The 22,066-nt window shown below is 48.4% G+C and overlaps 1 protein-coding gene and 1 long non-coding RNA gene across 2 annotated transcripts in view; both read right to left on the bottom strand.

The window, feature by feature from the left end:
* LOC131482748 (uncharacterized) overlaps positions 1-10,196 on the bottom strand; it is a 66,663-nt gene extending 56,467 nt beyond the window's left edge. The window contains exon 1 of the long non-coding RNA XR_009247259.1: positions 10,063-10,196. This is a non-coding gene — a long non-coding RNA (uncharacterized LOC131482748). The remainder of the gene's footprint in view (positions 1-10,062) is intronic.
* The window catches only part of LOC101522773 (zinc finger protein 260-like), a 793,789-nt gene that overhangs the window by 68,780 nt on the left and 702,943 nt on the right, over positions 1-22,066 (bottom strand). The gene's annotated exons all lie outside the window — the stretch shown is intronic.

Here is a 22,066-nt window from a genome sequence, read left to right as displayed (position 1 = left end):
AGGGTATTGCATTGTTGTGTAACCACTCCTCTCACAAACCCCAATAAAGGTTCCTCACTGGGTGGGGCTCACTCACTTGATCAAGTTCTTCCATTGCTCTGGCACTCTTACTCTTGGTCTCCCCAATACCTGCTTGCTCTATGTCTTCCTGCAGACAATCTCTGAGGACAGATAGCTCCTGTGCATGGCCCGGGTATGTCTCTATTCCTCACCTTCTGTTCAGTTTGAGCATGACAGTAAAGATGTTAATTCTAAGGTGCTTTACAATCAGTAATTGCAAAAACATGGAAGCAACCAAAATGCCCATCAGCAGAGGAATGGATAAGAAAGCTATGGTTCATCTACTCTAGCTATTAAAAAAAAAAAAATGCAGTTTTTTGTGGCCAAATGGGCCAAACTGGAAACCATAATGCTAAGAGAAATGAGCCAATCCCAAAAAATTAGATACCACATGTTTGCCTTAATTTAAGATGATATGATGTTATGTAAAACATGTTATTTTATGTTTGTTGCGTTATATGTTCTGTATAAACTAAAACTGAAGTGTCAATGAGGTGACCACAGAATGTGGTTAAGAAATCGCATTTGTTTTCAACATGTTGGTTGCTCAATACTATATCAATTAATTCCACAACGAAGTTAATTGTTGCTGAGGGTATGTTGGAGCTTTTAATTGACCGGGATGGTACTCTGCTGGTTCTGCCCTCGGACCAAACAGGATCCACTCCCCCTCCTATTCCTCACCAACCAGCTGTCTGGGCTATGGTCTTCCAGGGGTGTGTTCAGCTTCCCTATGTGGAGTTTTTCTGGTTTTGCTCCATCGCCCATGCCTTTGCTGTCTCTATGCATGGACTAGATGAGGAGACTCGTTACACTTACGCTGTTGGTGCTTGCAAGATGGACTCCTGGTGCCATTTCCTGTGTGACTTCATCCCACAGCCTGCTGTGAACCAGTGCAGGGTTTGACCCAGGGCCAGCTGCACACTCCTCTCTGCCTGTCTCAGGCCATGCTGGTGGGCACCTGCACCTTCCTGGAGGTCACAGTCCAGGGAACAAGGGACCCTCCACTGAAGGCATGGCAGATTGATCGATTTGAAAGACATGGCAACAGAGGGAAAGAGATCTTCCATCATCTGGTTTATCAACGCTTTCAAAAATCTGGTGGTATTACAGTGATGTATTGATATCATTATCATCATCAACAAAAAGAGCGGCTGCAGAAACTCTTAGTTAAGAAAATGATCAAATGATATGTTAAGATTCCAGAGAATCTGATCAAACTGATTGATGGTAAAGACACTGAATCAAAGTAACCAGCTTGGACGCAGCACAACAGCCTAGTAGCTAAATCCAAACCTGACATGCCTGGGATCCAATATGGGTGGCAGTGTGTCTGTCAGCAACTCCACTTACCTTCCAGCTTCCTGCTTATGGCCTGAGAAAGCAGTAGTGTTTGTTCAAAAGCCTTGAAAATCTGCACCCATGTGGGAGACCTGGAACATCCTTCTGGCTCTTGGCTCCTGCCTTCAGATCGGCTCAGCTTTGGCTGTGGCTGCCACTTGGGGAATGAAGCAGTAGATGGAGGATATTTATCTCTTTCCTTCTCTCTGTAGATCTGACTCTACAATAAAAACAAAACAAAACCTATAATGACAATAATATTCTCCCGTAACACACTCACATTCTCTCTTAATCTCTCTCTACATACATATTTATATTTAGTAGGGAGACAGTCAGTTAAGAAACACTTTGATCCAAAGGGATCAAAATGCAATAGGAGATCAGTTACATATGTTTGTTCCTTGTGGCTGATGTGCACATCACAAAGATCCAGACTGCATGGCATGAAGTGGCCCATCAGGCTCTGTGTTGGTCCTTCTTGTACTGGCACAGCACTACCCACCATTACTGGAGACTTTAAGCGAAGTTCAAATACATCATCTTCTGTACAATCCCTCTGAGCCTTTGCTAATGCTCCACCAGCCTCACCACCACAGTTGTTCTGCTCCTCTAAGACAATTCCTTAAGACTGACTGCAAAGCCTCAGCACTATCTTGTGGCCATTATAAACCACAGCAAGAAAGAAGTGATTGTATGGGAGAGAACTCAGACTGTGACAAAATACTGAGTTAGCAAAGTATCTGATGTTATAATACACTGTACTCTAGGCAGGCATCAGGCTCCATTCCCTCAGTGAAGAAAGCTGCAACCAAACAACTTCTCAGCTGCACACTCTAAGGCCTGGACTTAACAACAAGTGATGCAGCCAAAGGAACCTTGAGTAAAGCTGGCACCATGCTGTTAATATTTTCTGCACCTAAACTCTCAACAAATATCTTTATACATTATTCATCCTCTAATATTTCAGTTCAGTATGAATAGACAGTGGCTGGCACCATGACATAATGTGTAAGGCAGCAGCTGTAGCACCCGCGTTCTATGGGATGCTCCACTCATGATCCAGCTCCCTGCTAAGGTACTTGGAAAAGCAGCACATCAGGGCCCAGGGACTTGGGTTTCTGCACCCATGCAGGGGACCTGGAAGAAGCTATGTGCTCCTGGCTTAGGACCAGCCCAGCTCTAGCCATTGTGCTGATTTAAATGGGAAGTGAACCATAAGATGGAAGATTCTCTCCCTCTCTTAGTCTCCCTATGTAACTCTTGATTTAAAAGTAAAAGAAATGATTTTTTGAAAATCAAATGTTTTCAGAGACCTCTGCCTTCCACCCATTCCACCCTATCCTATAAGAAACAAACTCAATGCAAATAATTTGGGCCCAGCTCAGTGGGTCAGTGACCAAATCCTCACCTTGCATGAGCTGGGATCCCATAGGAGTGCCACTTTCTTTCCTGGCTGCTCCACTTCCCTGCCAGATTCCTGCTTGTGGCCTGGGAAAGCAAAAGAGGAGGAACCAAAGCCTTGGGACACTGCACCAACAGGGGAGCAGGAGAAAAGGCTCCTGGCTTTTCTTTTTCATTGAGGTCACTTGGAGAGGGAACCAGGGCACAGAAGATCTTTATCTCAGATATAGAGAGAGGAGGAGACAGAGAATAAGGTCTTCTGTCCGCTGGTTCACTCCACAATTGACCACAAAGCCTGGAGCAGAGCTGATCTGAAGCCAAGAGCTAACTTTTAGTGGCTGTGAGATATACAGAGAGGAGGAGAGAAAGAGAGAGACAGAGAAAAGAATCTTCCACTCACTGATTCACTCCTCCAGCAGCTGCAATGGCTGAAGCTGAGCTGATCCAAAGCCAGCAGCCAGAAACTGTTTCCTGGTCTCCACGTGGGTTCAACATTGCAAGGCTTTGTGCCATCCTTGACTGCTTCCCAAGGCCATAAGCAGGGAACTGGATGTGAAATCCAGCAGCCAAAACATAGACCGACACCCATATGAAACCTGGCACATGCAAGTACTTTAGCCACTAGGCTACCATGCTGGATCCAAAACAGTGATCTTGAAGAAAAAGGTAAATGATTTGAGGAAGCACACAAGGGAATGGTCCACTATGAATTGGAGTCAGAGAGTGCCCTGAATGCATTGGGGGAGAGCTCAGCTCCATCTGCCCACCCAGACAGAGACCAGAAAATTTTACACCAGCTGCTCTCAAAGCTCCCCTTACACTGAAAAAAAAAAAAAGAAAAAAAATCCCCACTTCTTTTCAGATTATCAAGAACTGACATGTGATTCTAACAGTTTAGAAATTATAGAAACAAATGATAAAGACAATATCACTCATTTTCCCTCCCCTCAGAAATTGTGCTGGAATTCTGCTGCCCTGGTTCAAGCTGATGCCTACAACACCACCATCCCACATCAGAGCACTGGTTTGAGCCCTGGCTGCTCCACTTCCCATTCCAACTCTCTGATAATGCTCCTGGGAAATGTCCCTGCACCCACGTGTGAGACCTGCATGAACCACCTGGTTCCTAGCTTTAGCCTAGCCTAACCACAACTGTCCTGGTCAACCAGGGAGTAAAACCAGCTGATGAAAGATCTCTTTCCCTCTGTCACCATGCCTTTCAAATCAATCAATCTGCCATGCCTTCAGTGGAGGGTCCTTTGCTCCCTGGACTGTGACCTCCACAAAGGTGCAGGTGCCCACCAGCATGGCCTGAGGTAGCCTTGGGTCAAGCCCTGCACTGGGTCACAGCAGGCTGTGGGATGAAGTCACACAGGAAATGGCACCAGGAGTCCATCTTGCAAACACCACCAGAGTAAGGGTGAAGAGTCACCACATCCATCCATGCATAGAGGCAGCAAAGGCAGGGGCCACAGAGCTAAAACAAAGGACACTACACACAGGGAAGCTGGACCCACTTTTTAAATTATAGCACTAATGTTCAGGGGTTGGAATAGAGGGGAAGGGGAGGAGAGAGAGGGAAACAGCAGGACCCCTGGAATACTCCAGTCCCTGACCCGGTGGGAGGAGCAGGGGGTAGAAGGAAGCAGGATCTACCACTGGAAGAACCCAGTCCCCAACTTGGCCCTGAAAAGCGGGTGCGGTAGGGTTGTGGGAGACGCATGGTGGGTGCAGGGCAAGCAGACATGGCTCTGGAGCTGCAGACAGGCGAGCAGCCTGATGCAGACACTGTGTCACTGGCCAAGCCTGCCTGGTCCTGGAGCAGCAGGCAAGGTCCTGGGAGGACTACAGGTGCAGGGACCCTGGCTGTGCCCCCAAATTCTGGAGCAGATATAGTGGATGCTGGGGGTTGGTGGAGCACTCATGGAACAGGTCTGGCCCTAGAGCAGAGGCCTGGGCAGCAGCTAAGCCAGCCTGGTCCTTGAGTGGCTTACAGGTAGGCTGGGAACTTGGGAACACTTTTTCACAAGACAGGAAATAGGTTGTTGCAGTGTTTCGTGTTGATTTCCCTACCACACTAGCCTGCTTTGCCCTGCCGCAGTGGGAAGGCTATGGTGGCGGGCAGGCTAGAAATGAGTGTTGTGGCGCCGAGCCCTCCTGGCCCTGGGGGAGATTCTAGGCAGGCTAGGGGTGTGGGAGATGACACTGGAGGGTCTGGTGAGGTAGCAGAGTGGGCATGTTGTGGGGCAGGGGACTCAAGGCATGCAGACTGGGGCTGCAGGGTCACTGGCTAGAGGCCTACCCTGGAGCGGCTGGCAAGCACAGTGCCTGCTGAGGGAGCGGGAACAATGGCTGCCCTTCTTTTTCCTCTCCTCCCTGCAATTCAGTCTGGCCCTAAAATGAAGGACTACAGTGCTTCGGGAGCAGGAACACTGGCCAGGATGACTTGGCTGTGAAGCAGATGGCAGGAATAGAGGGGCTCACAGTGCACCTGCTTGTCTAGCTTGTCCCTGAGACAGCGGCCAGTGGGTGACTTGGGCTCTGGCCTTACTGCCATGACCCACTGGCTCTGAAACACATGATGTGTATACTGGGGGCACATGTGGATACCAACCATGCAGCACGTGGGGCTGAGCGGCCTGCCAGCTAGGGCTGAGGGGTGCACTGGCCTAGGTGGCTTAGGTGATGTGGCCCTGGAGCAGATGGAGTGCATGCTCAGGACTGTGACGTACTGTCTGAACTGGCCTGGCCCTAGATCAGCAGTAGGGGGCAATGGTGAGGGAGTGTTAGATGTGCGTGGAGCACAAGTTGAGCCCACCTGATCCTGGAGTGGCTTTCAGGCAAGCTAGGAAAGAGGGGTGGGGTTAAGGGGAGCAGGGTTGTAGATGGAGTACACATATGTCAGGTTGGGGGCACGGGAGATACTAGCTAAATGTGCAGCAGTGGTCTATGAGCTGCTGGCAGGGCAAGCCAACCTTGCCCCGGAATGGCAGGTGGGCAAGCAGCCTGTTGGGGGTGTCAGGTGACTGGCAGAGCCCACCTGGTTCTACAGCAGCAAGTGGAGCAGCTGGGCAGGTGTGCTGGGGTTTTGGGCAGAGTGGACCTGGCCCTGGAGCACTTCGAGGCCTAGAGGTGTAGGGGTCATCAGACTGGCCCTTTTCGTTCAAGAGCAGGTGGCAAGTGGGCAAAGGGAGTGGGGGCACCATCCAAGCTGGCCAGGCCCTGGAGTGGCCATCCTGGGGCGCGTTAGAGATGCAAGACAGGTGGCAAGCACTGGCTGATTCTACCTGCGCTTGAGATACCTGTGGCAAGAAGGGACAGGTGGGTTAGAGGTGTCTCTCTCCAAGCAAGTCTGTCCCCGCAGCAGGTGACAAGGCAGGAGTGCTGGGGAAGTGTAGGTGCTGGGGCTGGGGGGGAACTGGTGTTGGAATGCAGGCAGAGTGCGGTGCATGAAGGCTGGGGTCCATGTAGTCTATGCCAGGAGGCCTAGCACCATCCGGGACAACAGGTCATTGTGTCGGGTGGGGTACGGGTGCAGAGGAGGCAAAACCAGCCCAGGATACTGAGCATGACAGTGGCTGGCAGGCAAGGGGCTGTCTGAAGAACTAGATGGCTGAATTGGCCTGCCATACAGTTGTGGACTGGGCAGGTGTGCTACAGGATCATTGGGGATGTAGGTGGGAAGGGGGATAGCCTAACAGCCTGGGCCTGGATCCAGCACCTGCAGGTTGGCAGGGTATACCTTCTGTGGGGGGTGGGTTGCTCTGGCAAAAATGACCTAGCCCTAGAGCAGCCTGCAGAGTGACAGGGTGGGCTGAGAAGTGGCTCAGGGAACACCGGTAGAACTGTCTTGGAGCAGGCGAGGACGGCTGTAGGCAAATGGGGTGCTGGCTGAGACCACCTGGCCCTGGTGCAGTGGGCTTGTGGGAGGGGGCATGCTAGAGACTCACTGAGGGCCAGCATAGCCCAGCTGGGACTGGAAGGGCTGGCATGCAGGTTAGGGTTGTTGGGGACGCCGTCAGAACCTCATGAGCCCGGAGTGACATGCGGGGCGTGCTGGCATCAGATGCAGCTCACAGTGGCTCAGCAGACAGGCCTGCATCCCTGCCTAAGTGAGCAAACTGGAAATCAAAGCACCAGGACATGACAGAGAATGAGCTCTGGGAAGCAGCCTGCTTACACTTCACAGGGAGACCCACACTCAGCAGCATCCCCATGTTCCCAGGCCTTGGGGATCACTCTCACTGAGGACACAGTACCCAGGGGGCTCACTGCACTGATGGAGAATCCCAAGCAGCCAGAAATGTGACAGTATGGACCTGAGAACCCCTCACAGCCTGCAGTGTCTCCTCCAGCAATTAGCTCTCTCTGCTGACACCACATATTTAAGATAAAGTGTTGGGCCTGGCGGCATGGCCTAGTGGCTAAAGTCCTGGCCTTGAACGCACCGGGATCCCATATGGGCACCAGTTCTAATCCCAGCAGCTCCACTTCCCATCCAGCTCCCTGCTTGTGGCCTGGGAAAGCAGGAGAGGACAGCCCAAAGATTTGGGACCCTGCACCCACGTGGGAGACCTGGAAGAGGTTCCTGGTCCCGGCATCGGATTGGCGCGTACTGGCCCATTGCGGCTCACTTGGGGAGTGAATCATCGGATGGAAGATCTTCCTCTCTGTCTCTCCTCCTCTCTGTATATCCGGCTTTCCAATAATAATAAAATCTTTAAAAAAAAAGAAAGGATTAAGTGAAGGCTGTGGCCTCTGTAATTTTTTTTTTAATACCAGATGTGTTATGTTTGCTTAGTACCAACTTGCCACCAACAACTCATTATAGAACAATTCAGTTATTTCACCATCTGCAATTAATACAGGCCTCAGGGTCAATGCTCTATCTCTATACACAGATGCAGGTTAATTTTAGTGAACAGCAGGTGTCAGCTCTTTCGGGTCCTTTGTCCCCTTTAAGAAGTTATGTAGGGGGCCCAGCGCAGTATCCTAGCAGCTAAAATCCTCCTCCTGCATGGGTTGGGACCCCATGTAGGTGCCGGTTTTAATCCCAATGACCCTGCTTCCCATTCAACTCCCTGCCTGTGGCCTGAAGCAGCAGTGGAGGACAGGCCAAAGCCTTGGGAACCTGCACCTATGTGGGAAACTCAGAAGAGGCTCTGAGCTCCTGGGTTTGGATTGGCACAGCTCAGGCCTTGCAGTCCCTTCAGGAGTAAACCAATGAACAGAAGATCTTCATCTCTGTTTCTCCTCTCTGTGTATCTGCTTTCCAATACAAAAATAATAATAATAATAATAAAGTGAAATTTTAAAAAAGACTCTTATCCCAGACATTGAGCACAAATGGTACTAACTTTTTAGTGAACAAATCAAATACACTCACATTTTTTTGTTACCCTTTCTGCCACCAGAATTAGATCACTGCAAATATTCATGGAAATAACTTATGAAACCAGTCACAAATATGCTCACAAATTGAGAAGTGTTGTAGCCCACCAAATTTCACCTTCACAAAGACCCTTTGTTGGTACAAATTATCCTCTGACTAAACCAACTTGTGGCTGCAAAACGAAACTGCTGTGTTATCCCAACCACACTACCCTAGGATTTACCTGGGCCTTTGCCAAGGTTTACTCCCTAGCTAGCCAAGGCTGAGAGAACCCAGAGTGCATCAATCATTTCTTTAGATGACATTCATATGGAGTTCTGGATGGGTAAAGAATATGTTAATGCTTCGAGGGGCGACCTATATAAAACAGATGGACCACTATAGATGCCCTCCAGTTTTAGGGCATCAGCTGCCACTCTGAATAGCAACCACCAATCTACTGCTCTTTCAGGGGGGAATGAGAGAGGAAGAGGATAAGATAGCCATTTTTGTTTGTTACAAACAGTTTTGAAACTCAGACACACAAAAAGAGTGTAGTGAGCACCATGTAACTGTTTGAATGAAGGACCAAAAGTTGAGGAGTTTCTAAAAGCTTCCTTCAGTTTTTTCCTTATTTACTGGGCAGAATTTTTCATTCACTCTCTCACTTCCCACATGCCTGCAACAAACACAAGACCTAAAATAAGTTAGATTTAACACTGGTATCCAAGCCACTGTCTGCTGCCTCCCAGCCTGGGCAGTAGCTGCACACTGCATTTGCACAGAACTGAAACCCAGGCATTCTGATGGAAACACAGGAGTCCCAATGTCATCTTAACCACTGTCACACACACCCACACAGGGCAGTGAGGCCTTCCTGTGCTGTGTCAGGTGGGCATTCACTGCCTTTTTCCCATGCCTTTTGTTCACAGCAAACAGTTCTTCTAAAGAGCTAATCCTAAACAAAAAAAAAAAAAAAAAAAAAATTGTCCAAATCCTGGCTGTCAGCAGATATTTGGGAAGGGAACTCATGGGAAATATTTATTTCTGTTACTCAGCTATTTAAATACATATTAATAAAATAAATCCATCTTGCAAAAAAAAATAAGAGCTAATGATTATTCTGTGAGATAGAAAAGAAAAAAGACAACTTACTGAATTGTATCTTGGAGGAAATGATGACTCCAGTTGTGATTAATCAGGGCAGAGAGCAGCGCTTGGCATTGAGGCAAGAGTTCTGGACATTCAGATTTATTCCCTGCCTTAATGCTCTCTGCTGAACTGACTTATTCCCTCTACAACTCATGGCAACATTTAATCCCAATCATGAAAACTTAAGCCAACACATGACAAAATATCAGAAGCTATCAGGATAAATCAGTAGTGCTGCCTTAACAGCTCCTTCGGCAGGCAGGTTCTTCTAGAGAAGCCCCTTTGCGTGAGTCCCCGTGCACTCCCTTGCCTTGTCTACAAGGTCGCTGTGCCACCCCAGGCCTCTGCCAAGCACAACGCCAGCACCACATGTGCCCCTCAACCTTGCAGCAAAACTCCCAGTTAAACAAGGCTGTTTGTTCTAACTGCTGGAGTCTGTGCTGCTCTGGTGTCAGCAACAAGAAAACTGCCCCAGACCCTTAGGAGGAGCTTCACTGACGACTGAGCTGGGGCTCGAGACGCTGTGGCTGAAATCCGGAAAATCAGGGCAAAATAGAAACAAATCCTGCCCAACATGACGGTGGAACTGTCCCTGGGCACTCCCCCTCCTCACTGCACAACGGGCTCAAGTGGGAGTCCCAGTGTTCAAGGTCAGTGCTGCAGAGTGAGGACCCCAAGGGCCCCCTCCCTCCCGCCCGGGGGCCCCGGGGCCTCAGGAGATGCTCTCACACACTCACCCTTCCCAGCTTCTGACCAGTCGGGGGTCCTGCAGAGGCTCCTGCGGGGAGGGAGCTCACAGGGCAGCACTGGCTCAGCCACCTGCGCCTCTCCACCAGCACAACCAGCAATGTGACTATGGCGGGACCCACAAAAACCTGCCTGCTTCAATGGCTTCCTGGGCGCGCCGGATTGGACCGGGCCCACGACTACGCATGACGTCACAATGCGCAGCCAATCACAATCACAAAGCAAGAAAGGCAGTGAGAAAGGATTCTGGAGGGAGGGGGAGTGAAGGGCGGGGCTTCACCTCAGCCTGGAAGGGGACTCCTCTCTCGCAGCTTGAGCCTTCCAACAGCAGGGGCCACTGTCGCCTCTCACATCAGTCCACCTCAGATACACCTCACTGAATATTCCATAGCTTCTGGGACTTTTCTTTACATTGGCTTTTTTACCCAGTAGTTCAATTTTTAAAATGCAGATCTGTGCCCGGCGAGGTGCCCTTGAAGCTAAAATCTTTGCCTGGAACACAGCAGAATCCCATATGGGTTTCGGTTCTAATCCCAGCAGCCCTGCTGCCTGTCCATCCTGCTTCCTGCTTGTGTCATGGGAAACCAGTTGAGCACAGCCCAAAGCCTTGGAATCTGGAGGATTTTCCTGGATTCTGGCTTTGGATAGGCACAGCTCCCGCTGATGTGATCAGTTGGGGGGGGGGAGTGAATCAATGGACAGAATATATTCCTCTCTGTCTCTCCTCCACACTGTATATCTTACTTTGCAATGAAAATAAGTAAATTTTTAAATATATATATATAACTGAAGAATATTTGAAAATATAATATAAATTAATCTTTTCAGTCTCATTTCTCTGACTGTTGTTCAGTTCCTGGTCTGTATTTTTTGTTTTCATAGTGTTTCATATCTGGTTCTTATTGGTACATAGTAACTTGATGACATATTGATCTCCTGTCCAGAAATCTAGCTTGATTCTCTCGATTTTCCAACAAAAGGCCCATTAGTGTACATTGATAGTTTTGTGGCTTAAAACATGACCATTCTGCTACAATTTCCTTTCAGTCTTTAATTTTCTGATTACACATTCACAGCAATGTATAAGAGACAAAGTGTGAAGAGGGCTTGTCCAGATTCAATCAAGCAAAAGAAAACCTGCAGTGACATATGTAATTCATATTTCCTATGTTATGTTATGTTATGTTATGTTATGTTATGTTATGTTATGTTATGTTATGTTATGTTATGTATTTTTGTAACTTAGTTTCCACAACTTATGGCTTTTGGTTTCTGTTTTAAAACATTTCTTTTAGAGATGTTTTAAAAATGATTGTTGGAAAGTCCGATATACAGAGAGGCGGAGAGACAGAGGAAGATCTTCCACCCGCTGATTCACTCCCCAAGCGGCCACAAAGGCCGATGCTGCACCAGTCTGAAACCAGGAGCCCAGAGCCTCCTCTAGATCTCCCATAGGTGTATAGGACACCAAGGCTTTTGGCTGAACTCAACTGCTCTTGCACTCCACAAGCAGGGAACTGCATGGGAAGCAGGGCTGCTGGGATTAGAACTGGTGCCCCAATGCAATCCCAGCACATAAAAAGAAAGGAACTAGGCCTTTAGGCTATTACCCGGGACCCTATTTTAATGCATCTTACTCCTAAGTACTTCAGAAAATCCTCTCATAATCTTGGGAATGATTACAAGTTTTATGAAGGATGATGTTTATATCTCAGAAATTGACTAATTGCAAGGCATTTCTTTCTTAATGACTTACTATTTTTATTTGACATTTACTTATTTATGTGTTGTGGGCTGAGGAGTTGATTTACATTCCTTAAGCTGAGCACTCAGGAATCAGGCCTATGGCAGTAGCACCTAGCCTTTGCAGACTCTTTGGCATCCTATTGTCCTGTTGATGGGCTTGGGGGAAAGAGGAGACAATATGGTAATAGAGAGGCTGGTGGAGATGGCTCTGAGAGACGGCTCCCAGCACTTCTAACACCATCATGGTCTCCGTGTGTCGGTGCTTTTCGCTCGGACATTCGCCATGCCTACTATGCGGGCTCAGCTAGCCGCGACATTTATGTATTTATTGGAAAGACAGATTTACATAGAGAAGGACAGACAGGAAAAAATCTTGAATCCATCTGCTGGTTCCCTTCACAAGTGGCTACAACAGCCAGGACCATGTAGATCTGATGTCAAAATCCTCATCCAGGTATTATATGTGTGTGCAGGGTCCCAAGGCCTGGTACCATCCTCGACTGCTTTCCCATGCCACAGGCAGGGAGCTGGATGGGAAGTGGAGCTGCTGGGTATGAACAGGTACCAATACAGGATCCCAGCACATAAACAAGCCCAGGATTTAGCCATTGAGCCATCGTTCCAGACCACTATTATTTGGTAATTTTGCTAATGAGTTGCCACAATGGCTGGTTTTCACTAAATGTAACACAAACTTAAGACTATAAATGGACCCCACCTACTGGGCTGGTTATGTGATATGTTCTGTGTTTCTTCCTGGGTTTTAGAAACTTATACAAGGCTTACTTGCCTTCTCATGTCTCGAACCACAGCCCCCTCCTGAGGTTCTTGAGCTAGGCCTATTCAGAGGTTGCTTCATGGGACCCAGCAAGCATGCCATGCACTCTAGGGTCACGTCATCCAAGCCACCTAGGCCAGTACAACCTGCACAGCACCCTTAGCTCACAGGCTGCGCAACCCCAGTCACTGTTTGCTCCAGGGTAAGGCAGGTTCAGCTAGCATCACACACCCCACACCCCAACTTTGGGCCTGGGCCTGGGCCTGGGCCCTATCAGACAGCATGCAACCTGCCTACCAGGAGTTCCAGGGCTATGTGTGCTTGAACAGTGACTCCACCCTGCTCATTGTCCACTCCTGAGCCAAGAGGGCTTAGCTGGTACCCCTGTGTGTGCCGGGCACACACACTACTGTGCTCCAGGGACAAGGGTCACAACAACAAGCCAAGGACCAAAGGCGCCCACTGGCAGCTTTTTCCAGGACCAGGCGGAAGCAGCTGGTACACTCTACACCCGCTGTACTCACACCATCTACTTCAGAGCCAAGTTATCCTGGCCAGTATCCCTGCTCCCACAGCACTGTAGTCGTCCACTTCAGGGCTAAATTTTGCTGGGGAAAGGCTGTACCTCTAACATGCTCCCTCTGTTTCCCCACTTGCCCATCCAGGGCCAGCCTTGGTGAGCCAGCGCGAGTGCACTTTTAGCCCAAGCACACTGTCACACTGTCCACCATCTGTTGCTGAGAACCAGTCAGGCTCAGTGAGTGAGCCTGCTCCCTCAGTGCTGGGTCCATTCTGTCACCCACCCTGCCCTGTTGGCCACAAGCTGCGTGCCTTCAGTCCCTCCCCCCCACAACATGCCCACCGCATCCAATTACTTGTCCTTCCACTGGTGTGTCCCACATCCATAGCCCATCTGCCCCATCAGCAGCTCAAGGCCAGACTGGCTCAGCCAGCAACCTGCTCCCTCCAACAGCTGCTGACCCACCAGCCACTTCCAGACTGGGACTGCTCAGCTTTGTATTATTAACGTGTTTACTTTCCAAAGTTCCAGGAGAGGTGAGGCCTAGCAGTAATGGAATGTGGGCAGAGAAGGCAGGGAAATGCGAATTTCTGAGGCCTTGTAAGTCTGTCCTGGCTGTTGCTGTATGTCTCTTAGGATAACTTATATTACTGGGGAAGCTGGGACATAACTCTTTAGATTAACAGACAGACATCTGGGTAATGACCATTTCTGCCTCTCAGGCTTTCCATTCAGACTGGATTGCCACACAGACTTGGCATTTGTTAATTTTTAGTGGGCCCTGTTATCACCAAACTTGGTTAATAAAGACTCCTTAGTACACCCTAGACTTGTCTGGTGTAATCTTGCTTGCACCCCACAACACCATCCTGGAGATAAGCTGAAAGCTGAAGCGCAGTTCCTTTGACAGTGACCCAGAGACGAGGTTAGTGTGAGCCACATCTCACTGCGTTTGATATGACAACAGCTGTGAGGGATGATTAATATGCTGATTCTATCCCTGTGTTCCCTCCCCAGAGGAAGGGAACAGGAAGGACATGGAAATAGAGGAAGACTCTGTTCTCACAGTTCAAAGCGGCCAGGAGATCCAGTCTGACTCCTCACACACTACTCCAGAGCCTTCATGTCCACAACCGCCCTCTGCTTGCTACAGGGCCAAGCAGGGTAGGCCAGCCTCCTTTCATTAAGCATGCCTGCCGAACATCCTGCTTGGCACTTAGGGACCACGCCAGCTCAAGTGGTGTCCACCATGTTCCCAGCCTACCTGCTGGTGGCTATAGGGACAGGCCAAGTAGAAAAGCATCCGCAAGCCTCTAACATGCAGGCCCTCCAGCCCTGCTCGCTGTTTGAGGCCTAGGCCAGTTCTGTGGACCATTCACACACACACACAAAGCAGTCCACCAGCTGCCCTGTTTGCATTTTCAGGTCAAGGCTGGCTCTGCCAGGGACCCTGCCACCGCTGCCCTCCATCTTGCTCCTCAGGGCTAGCCTCACTCTCCCTGGACCCACAGTTCCTCTAGAATTCCTGCCTTGGTTGCTGCAGTAGGCACAAGTCTTTTGGGCAGGAAAAACCTGTGCTTCTAGCCTGCCTGTCACGCCTCCCTCAGGCTACTCCACGTGGCTCTGCCTGTCACTCCAGGGGCAAATCTCATGACCACCTCTCTGATAAACCTTGCTGCTGCCAGGTCAGATGGGCCCAGATGGCACTTTTTGTGCTCCCATCCTGCTTGTCAAATGCTCCAGGGTTTGGAAGGCTCTGCTACCATCCTTTCAACCCCCACATGCCTGTAGCATGCCTGTCCATCTGCCCCATCAGCAGCTCAAGACCAGGCTGGCTCAGCCAGCAACCTGCTCCCTCCAACAGCTGCTGACCCACCAGCCACTTCCAGACTGGGACTGCTCAGCTGCCGACCCCCTTGGTACCAAGTGCCTCTGATTGTCAGGACTGACAGCATGCCTGCTGTTCTAAGGCCAGGACAGGCTATTTGGGCCAGCATACAAGCACTGCATCCTGCAGGCACTGCACTCTTTCTGAAGCTCCAGGTCCACTTGGTCTGTACCCACCATGCCTCTAGCACTCCTGCCAGTGCCTTTAGCACCAACCTCCCATGCATCTGCTCTAGTGTCAGGCCAAATGTCACATCTCCCCCAGTTTGCCCACCTGCCACCACCTGCTTCAGGGCCACACAATCCCTTCCAACATCCTACACACCCAGCATAACTGCTCTGCTGGCCCGCTTGCTGTTGAAGTACCAGACTGACTTGTATGGCAACTCCAGGCCCAAGCCCACCTGCCAGCCTCTCCAAGTCCAGATGTGCTAAGTCAGCCAAGCTGCCACCCCAGCACCACTGTCCCAGTATACAATGCCATCTGCTGCACTACGAGGGCCTCAACCTGGCACCTCCAGCAATCTAGCTAGCCAGACCTGCCTCATTCAGCTGCCCGAGGACCAGGCACAGTCACCCAGGCACTCAGCTCCCCCAGCAGACTGCTGGCCCACCTGCTACTTCCCCTATGCCAGTCACACATCTAGCACTCCCACTCCACCCATTTCTAAAAGGACAGACTGGCTGAGCTGGCCACCCCAGGACTCTAGCCTTCCCAGTCTGTGGTCACGGCCACTGTCACAGTGCCAAGGCAGTTTGGGCAGCACCCCCTCTGCCCTCGACTGCCAGCCTGCCAGGGATAGGCTAGTTCACAAAAATGAAATCCCTCATCCCATTCCACCCCACATTCCCTGCCTGCCTGAAAACCTCTCCAGGGCCAGGCCGACTTTGCTGGTACCCAGTCCACTGCTGTAGGAGCAGATCAGTTCTGATGCTGCTCCACAACCCTACAATACATACTCTATATGCTCCAGCATCGGGAGCATAGCTGGGGTCCCCTCATGTCTAGCCTGCCCACTGCCCTGCCTCGTGCTCAGGACCAGGCAGACTTGGCCAGTGACATGGTGTCTGCTTCAGGCCACTGACTTGCCTGCCACTCCAGAGCCAGCTCTGTTCACCCTGTGCCCACCGTGCATCTCCAATGACCACCATAATTGCTACTCCAGGTCCAAGTTGAGGGCTGTGTTCTTCCAGGGGTAGATCCTGCTTCCAGCCCCCAACTCTGGGATCAGATGCTGGAGTCTTCCAGGGCCATGTTGCTTCCCTCCATCGCCCCCCCCCTCGCCTATTCCACAACCACCAGTTGTCTGGGCTATGGTCTTCCAGAGGTGGGTCCAGCTTCCCTGTGGGGAGTTTCCTCTATTTTTCCTCCCTGGTCCCTGCCTTTGCTGTCCCTCTGCATGGCTGGATGTGGTGACTCGTCACCCTTACTCTGTTGCTGCTTGCAAGATGGACTCCTGGTGCCATTTCCTGTGTGACTTCATCCCACAGCCTGCTGTGAACCAGTGCAGGGTTTGACCCAGGGCCAGCTGCACACTCCTCTCTGCCTGTCTCAGGCCATGCTGGTGGGCACCTGCACCTTCCTGCAGGTCACAGAAGAGGGAACAAGGGACCCTTCACTGAAGGCATGGCAGATTGATTGATTTGACAGACATGGTAACAGAGGGAGAGAAATCTTCCATCAGCCACTTTATCAAATATTTCAAAACATTGTGGTATTACAGTGAAGTATTGAGGCCATTAACATTATCAACAAAGAGATTGGTTGCAAAATGTCTTAGTTAAGAAAAAGATCAAATGATATGTTAAGATTTCAGAGAATCTTAATGGTGGAATAAACACCACCAAACTGATTGATGGTAAAGACCCTGAATCAAAGACACCAGCTTGGACCCAGCAAAAAGGCCTAGTGGCTAAATCCTAGCCTGGCATGCCTGGGATTCAATATGGGTGCTAGTCTGTGGGTCAGCAGTTATATTTACCTTCCAGCTTCCTGCTTGTGGCCTGAGAAAACAGTAGTGGTTGGGTAACAGCCTTGAAACTCTGCACTCATGTGGCATACCTGGAACATGCTTCTGGCTCCTGGCTTCAGATCAGCTCAGCTGTGGCTGTGGCTGCCACTTGGGTAGTGAACCAGTGGATGGAGGAAATTTATCTGACTTTACAAAAAAAACAAAACAAAACTCATGATGTCACTGATATTCTCCCATAAAATACACACATTCTCTCAACCTCTCTTTACATACATATGCATATTTAGTAGGGAGTCTGCCAGATAAGAAAACACTTTGATCCACAGGGTTCAAAATGCAATGGGAGAAGGCCTGATGAGGTGGCCTAGCAGGTAAAGTACTCACCTTGAAAGCTTAAGGATCCCTTATGGGCACCGGTTCTAAACTCAGCAACCCTGCTTCCCATCCAGCTCCCTGCTTGTAGCCTGGGAAAGCAATCAAGGATGAACCAAAGCCTTGGGACCCTGCACCCACATGGGAGACCCAGAAGAGCTCCTGGCTCCTTGCTTCCAGCTTTGGATCGGCACAGCACTAGCCATTATGGTCACTTGGGGAGTGAATCATCAGACCGAAGATCTTCCTCTCTTTCTCTCTTCTCTATGTATATCTGACTTTACAATAAAAATAAAATAAATCTTTTTAAAAATGCAATAGGAGAACAGTTACATATGTTTTTTCCCTGCTGTAGATGTGCACATCACAAAGATCCAGACTGCACAGCACCAAGTGGCCCATCAGGCTCTGTCTTTGCCCTTCTCGCACTGGCACAGCACTACCCACCATTACTGGAGACTTTAAGCGAAGTTCTAAAACAACAGCTTCTGTACAATCCCTCTGAGCCTTTACTAATGCTCCACCAGCCTCACCACCACAGTTGTTCTGCTCCTCTAAGACAATTCCTTAAGACTGACTGCAAAGCCTCAGCACTATCTTGTGGCCATTATAAACCACAGCAAGGAGGAAGAGGAGAGATTGTATGGGATAGAATCTCAGACTGTGGCAAATCACTTAATCAGCAAAGTATCTGATGTTATAATACACTGTACTCTAGGCAGGCAACAGGCCCCACTCTCTCAGTGAAGAAAGCTGCAATCAAAGAACTTTTCAGCTGCACACTCGAAGGCCTGGACTGAACAAAACACAAGCAAAACAAACTGCTGGAACTGGTTGAGGAGGAGACAGGAGAGAACTACTTAACAGGCCACTGCTGCTACAGGGTTTCTCTAAGAAGTCAGAGAGGACTTTGCATGTTTGCTTCTGTGAACCAGTTTCTTTAAACTTCTGTAGGTGCAGAATAAATGAGGCTTCACTTCCTTCTGCTGCAGAGAAAAGCTAGACAAGGAGGACAAAGGTTTCAGTAAGGTATCCTGAGGTTCAAAATCTCAGCACTAAGTATGTACAAGCTGAGTAAATTATCTAATTTAGTAGGCAATTCCATTTCTTTAACTGTAAGTTAGGGATACCATCAAATACTTAATGTGGTTATTGGCAGTGTTAATGAGATAATACAAAGAGCATATTTGGCTCTCTGTATGATTTGCACTAAGTCCCTTTTCATCTAATTTATTGTTTGTGCTTCCAGAGATGGGCATTGTGGCACACCACATAAAGCTGCCGGCTGCTTGAGGCACTCACTTCCCATATGAGCACCTGTTCAAGTCCTGGATGGTCCACATCTGATGTAGTTTTATGATGTGCCTGAGAAAGCAGTGGGGAATGGTCAAGAGCTTGGCTCCTGTACCCATGTGGAAGGCCCTGAAGAAACTCCCGAATCTTGGTACTGGACCCTGTTTCAACCATTGCAGCTATTTGGTTTGAGGAGAGAACTGGCACATGGAAGACCCCTTTCTTTATCCCTTCCTTTATTATTACAAATACAAGAATAAATTTTAAAATTCTGAGCCCGGGCCTGGCGGTGTGGCCTAGCGGCTAAAGTCCTCGCCTTGAACGCCCCGGGATCCCATATGGGCGCCAGTTCTAATCCTAGCAGCTCCACTTCCCATCCAGCTCCCTGCTTGAGGCCTGGGAAAGCAGTTGAGGACGGCCCAATGCATTGGGACACAGTACCCGTGTGGGAGACCTGAAAGAGGTTCCTGGTTCCCAGCTTCGGATCGGCGCGCACCAGCCTGTTGCGGCTCACTTGGGGAGTGAATCATCGACGGAAGATCTTCCTCTCTGTCTCTCCTCCTCTATATATCTGACTTTGTAATGAAAATAAATCTTAAAAAAAAAAAAAATCAGAGCCCAGCTTGGTGGTCTAGTAGCTAAACTCCTTGCGCCTTGAACATGCCAGGATCCAATATGGGTGCTGATTTTAATCTTGGTGACAGTGGAGGACAGCCTAAAGCCTTGGCATCCTGCACCCATGTGGGAAACCCAGAAGAAGCTCTGGCTATTGGTTCAGATTGGCTCAGCTTTCTGACCATTGCAGTTGCTTGGGGAATGAGTCATTGGCTGGAAGATCTTCCCCTCTGTCTCTCCTCTCTGTGTATCTGACTTTGCAATAAATATGAATGATCCTTTTTAAAAACTCAAATTTTAAATAAAGGACCCTTAAAGGAAATTTATGCAGTTTTTCATCATATCCATTTGTATGTTTCCCAACACTGCCTCATATGCAAACATTTAAAATGCAAAATGAGCTCATTATTGTCTTCTTCATACTTCAGTAATGTTGAAGTACTGATCCTACAGCCACTTAGAAAGACAGGCTTTTGAAATCCTAGGATTCTTCCTGCATTTCATGTTTTATTTTTATTTGCTGCTTTCTAGTTAACTGACTTTAGAATAAAAAGAGTTCATTCCTCTGTTCTACATATAGAAAAGGCATCTCCTCTTGAAAACCTCAGGTATAACCAGCTTTTACCTAGCCATGCTGCATCTGAATTTCAGAATGTTGGGCACTCACTAGTATTTCATAAACATGCAAACGTTGGAAGACTAATTTAGTAAAATTCTCACTACTGGGCCCACCATGGTAGCCTAGTGGATCAAGTACTTGATCTGCATGCATTAATTTCCCATATGTGTTATGGCTGCCCCACCTCTCACCTAGCTCCATGTTTGTGGCCTGGGAAAGCAGTTGAGAATGGGCCAAAGCCTTGGGACCCTGCACATGTGGGGGGGATCCAATAAAGGCTCCTGTCTCCAGATCACTTCAGCTCTGGCTTTTGGAGAACTACTTGGAGAGTGAGCCAGCAGATGGAAGATTTGTATCTCTGTCTGTCTTCCTTTCTGTAAATCTGACTTTCCAAGAAAAAAATTTAAAAACCTGAAAAAATTTTCTCATTACCAAGAACTTACACTTTTATGAGAAATGCACGTCTTTAAATACACCTAGAAATGAGTTTGTACAAAGTCAGGAAACAAGAAATGTTATCTTTTACCACCAGGGTGTGTGACCCAGAAAGTCAGTTGGGCTGTGTCTTGGTTTCTTCATTTGAACAGTACACACACACACACACACACACACACACAATCACTAAGCTCTCATTGCATTGAGGTGATGCAGCCAAAGGAACCCTGGGAAAAGCTAGCACCATGCTGTTAATATTTTCTACCCCTAAACTCTGAACAAATATTTTATGCATTATCCATCATCCAATATTTCATTTCACCGACACCATGACAATATGTAAGGCACCATCTGCAGCACCAGCATTCTATGAGATGCTCCACTTATGATTCAGCTCCTTGCTAAGGTACTTGTGACCCTGCAGCCACATGGGAGACAAAGAAGTGCTCCTGGTTCCTTGCTCCCAGCCTTGGATCGGTGTAGCACCAGCCGTTATGGTCACTTGGGGAGTAAACCATCAGACAGAAGATTTTCCTCTCTGTCTCCCCTCCTCTCTCTATATATATATCTGATTTTGCAATAAACGAAATCTTTAATAAAAAATTCTTATCATAATACATGTAAAGTAGGGCCTGGCCGCATAGCACAGTGGTTAAATAACTCGCCTTGAATTCACCGGGATCCCATATAGGTGCATGCTCTAATCCTAACAGCTCCACTTCCCATCCAGCTCCCTGCCTGTGGCCTGGGAAAGCAGTCGAGGACGGGCCAAAGCTTTGGGACCCTGCACCCACATGGGAGACTCAGAAAAAGCTCCTGGCTCCTGGCTTTGGAATGGTTCAGCTCCAGCCATTGCAGCCGCGTGGGGAGTGAATCGTTGGAAGGAAGATCTTCCACTCTGTCTTTCCTCCTCTCTGTATATATGCCTTTCCAGTAAAAATAAATACATCTTTAAATGCAAGATCACATCAATAAGCTCATATGTAATAGCCATGCTGCACCTAACTAGAGAATGTAGAAAACGGTCCAATAAATCAAAATCAACAAACCAAATATATCACATAAACAGGATGAAGGAGAAGCATCATTAAAATCATCTTATAGAAAGCACACAATGAGTTTCTACATTTATTTTGTAATAACATATATGTAAGTTGAGGTAACCTACAAATATATAAATACACCCAAATACACCTCAGTTGAGGTACATAGAAATAAGCCTCAACAAAATAGTATCCACAGTAACAAACCTACAGCCATCACACAATTGAATGCCAAAAACCAAAAGCATTTCCTCTAAGATATGTAACTAAATTAGAATTTTATTGTTATGTAATTTAATATTTACCTAAATAAGGCAGGCAAGGAAAGGAGATAAAAGGCACAGAAATAAAAATGAAGATGCAGACCTTATTTCATGGCTTCTCAATTATGGAAATGTACAGTGATGGAGTGCTGGGGTCTACCATATCCAGATGTGGGGGTGCAATGCAACATATATCCCTGCTTCCAAACAAAATATGGACTCCCAGTGAAACTGTTGGAAATGTGTAGACAATGGGATGCTGAATGATTTGACATTGTCTGTCCCAGCAATGTTGGGTCACACTTAAATAAGAAGCTGATGGAATTTTGACTCCATATGAAGGACTATTCTATTATAGCTACATGGGAAAATCCATAGGAGGGTGAGAGTTTTGGGGTGGGGAAATCTCAGTCTACAAGCAATGGTTACCATTAGATTCAAAAATTCAAA

This window comes from Ochotona princeps, chromosome 20, assembly GCF_030435755.1.
Source record: "Ochotona princeps isolate mOchPri1 chromosome 20, mOchPri1.hap1, whole genome shotgun sequence".
Classification (NCBI taxonomy): domain Eukaryota; kingdom Metazoa; phylum Chordata; class Mammalia; order Lagomorpha; family Ochotonidae; genus Ochotona; species Ochotona princeps.
The sequence above is the reverse complement of the archived record's forward strand: the minus strand, read 5'-3'. Positions and strand labels throughout refer to the sequence as shown.